Below are 3,389 nucleotides of genomic sequence, written 5' to 3'. Positions count from 1 at the left end.
TATTCCAAAGATATGTCACATATGTTTTTCAACCGTTCTTTGGAACATCCATAAGAGTGTTCATTGATGATTTTTGTATATATAGCTCCCGTATTTCACATTTAGAAAAGGTAACTGAAGGTTTGGCTAGGTTGCGGGGCCTAGGTGGGCAATTAAATGTGGATAAATGCCACATTGGGGAGAGTAAAGTCATTCTACTAGGCCATGAAATTTCAACAAAAGGTATCAACGCCGACCCAAGTAAGGTGTCCGCACTCATAGCCCTACCTTCACCAACGACCGCACGTCAACTGGTCTCTTTTCTATAGAAGGTGAGGTACTTAAGTAGATTCATACATCTACTATCACAACTTGCTCTACCACTGCAACAACTCACTCAAAGATCAACTTTCACTTGGGACGAGGAAAGCGAACATCACTACAACAAGGTAAAGGAGGTCTTAGCCACTCTGCCAACTATCTCACCACCTAAGTGGGATGAAAATTCTATGTCACCTCAAGTGTTGGTGATGACTCATTGGGGGCTGTGCTACTCCAAAAGGATACGACGACATCTTTCATGAGGCCAATCTACTTCTCTAGTCGAATGATGACAGCAGGAGAGAAAGGTTTCACCCATGTGGAACACTTAGTCCTAGCTCTTAGATTTGCAACTACAAAGTTTAGGTCATATTTGCTGCCTAAGCAATTTGTGATTCTAACCACGGATGAAATATTTCCCTATGTTGTACAACACATGGATGTGTCTGCTAGAATTACTAAATGGCTAGTTCGTCTGCAAGAGTTTGACTACACGGTACAGGCAGAAAGCACGACAAGGGAAAGTTTGGGGGGACTCATGACCTAACAAGTCTTTGAAAGGAAGGAGAAGCAATCTAAGGAAGGAGAAGTCTGATTACCTCCAGTACCACCGATGGTAGAAGGAGCATACTCTCTCTACTTTGATGGAGCCTACAAGCGAGCGTCCGACAAAGCAGCTGCAGGCATAGTGGTCTTTGATGACAAAGGGACAAAGGTATTTTCGTTGGGCCAATTGTTAGATTCACATTCTAACAATGAAGCTGAGTATGCAGAACTAACCAAGGGTCTACAATGGTGCGTCTCGCAAGGTGTACAACGCCTTAATGTATTTGGGGATGCTCTACTTCTGGTAAGGCAAGTAAATGGAGCATGGACATGCAAGAATCCTAGTTTAAGGACTCACTTAAGTGGTGTAAAAACCTTGTTGGGTAAGTTTGAAGAAGTTCAAATACACCATATCTCAAGGGCTCAAAACCAAGAAGCAGATGCCCTAGCAAGTGAAAGACTACAGGAAGTGGTGGTTGGAGCAATAAAACTAAAGCTCCCTCTATTTCAAGGAAGTGATGCCTTGCTTGACATCATGCATTTTTTGGAAACAGGGGAATGCCTATCAGATTTAACAAAGGGACAGAAGCAATGGCTGATGCGGAAGGCCACAAGGTATCGACTCATCAATGACGGTTTGTACTGTAAGGGTAAGGACCAAATACTCAGGAAGGTCCCTCTCTCTCAGGAAATCACGGGAGTAATTGCTAGCTATCACAACGGGGTTTGTGGTGGTCACTTTTCCCTAGACATAACAAGTAGGAAAATCTTGCAGGAAGCCTTCATATGGCCTAGCCTCAACCGTGATGTACACCACTGGTACAAAACATGTAAGTTGTGTCAAAAGGTCGGCACTAGGTCACTTATGCCTGAACCACAGACACCTATTCTCTCATATGGCCCATTTGAAAAATGGGGTATCGATGCCATTGGGCCATTACCTAGGGCCAACTCAAGAAAATTCTACATTATCATGGGGGTCGACTACATGACTAGATGGGCAGAGGCTACAGCCACCACTAGAATCATAGCGGTAGAGGTAGCTAAATTTATCTACGAGCACATATGATGTAGGTTTGGCACACCTTTAGAGATCATCTCTGATAGAGGGCCAGGTTTCAGAGCAGACTTGGTAGGAGAATTAATGCAGAAACTGGGCATTACAAGGAGGCACTCTTCACCATATTACCCTCAATGTAATGGCCTAGTTGAAAAGGTAAATGGAATGGTTTCTAAAATTATTACCAAGCAGGTAAACAATCATCCTGGAGACTGGGATAAGTATCTACTACCAGCTTTATGGGCCTACAGAACTTCATTTCGTACATCCTTGGGATTCACACCGTATCATCTAGTATTTGGTAAGGAAGCAATCTTGCCCATTGAAGTGCAACTACAAAGTCTCAGAGTAATGGCAAGCCAGCTTAAACAGCCCAACATGCATTTGAGAGATCACATCATCAACTTGGAAAGACTGTAACTGGACAGAGAAGAAGCAATAAATTATTATGCAGCACAAGCAGAGCATAGACGGCTTAGCTTTAACGAGCATCTCCGGAAAAAAGAATTGAAGAAATGAATGTTGGTGCTCCGCTACGACAATCGCTTCGACACGCGCAAGGATAAGAAACTCCTACTCCGATGGGAAGGTCCTTTCATCGTCAGGAAAAAGTATGCCAATGAAAGCTACTAGCTTATGGAGGCTGATGGAAAACTTCATAAAACCAGGGTAAATGGTTGGCGACTTAAACCTTATTTTCTTCGATTTGACCAGGCTCCACCTATTGACATTCCAGATGAGGACACACCATCAGCCGCCACCTCCGACGATAATGATCAAACAGATGAGCTAGAGACATGAATGCCTCTAGCCAAAAGGGGAGGGCTAATGATGGGGGATTTTCACAAGCCAAGCTCCCATACCCCTCTTCTCTCGTCCCCACCCCATGAAAACCCCCTCTTAGGGAGGGAGTGATAAAAGACATTGGAAAAAAGTAATAAAAAAATAAAGTATGATTATGTAAATATATGAGAAAGGTAAAATAGGCCACCTCATGCCTGCGGGGCCGCCCATCCCCACCTTGCCTCCTTTTTCTTCACTGTTGTCCCGCCGTGTGTCCCTTTTCCTCTCCTCCACTCAAAAGGTCAACCCCCTCTCTCTTCCCCTTGTCCTTTCTCCTTTCTCTCTCCCCTCAAGCTACCCCACCTCTCACCAATAATGCATTCTAACTCACCAATAATGCACCCTAACTCACATGCAACTTACCCTATCTTCCAAAATAGTATACCCCACCCCCCCTTTCTCTCTCCTATCATATCCCATGACCCAAATATCCCCCCCTCTCTCTAAAGGGCGCCATGTCTCTTGTCTTGTAGCTAAATAACCTCCCCCACACTCACACACACTCAGTTTCACTAAAAAGGTGCCCACAGACCCATCCCCACCCGGTGGTTACCTAATTTTTCTTGTGCTCACACACATCTGCACACAGATTCACCTCTGAACACACTCCTCTCTCTCCCCTCTTGTAATTACTTTATTC

The sequence above is a fragment of the Adiantum capillus-veneris genome, chromosome 12 (genome assembly GCF_014529385.1).
Source record: "Adiantum capillus-veneris isolate H3 chromosome 12, ASM1452938v2, whole genome shotgun sequence".
Lineage (NCBI taxonomy): Eukaryota > Viridiplantae > Streptophyta > Polypodiopsida > Polypodiales > Pteridaceae > Adiantum > Adiantum capillus-veneris.
The sequence above is the reverse complement of the archived record's forward strand: the minus strand, read 5'-3'. Positions refer to the sequence as shown.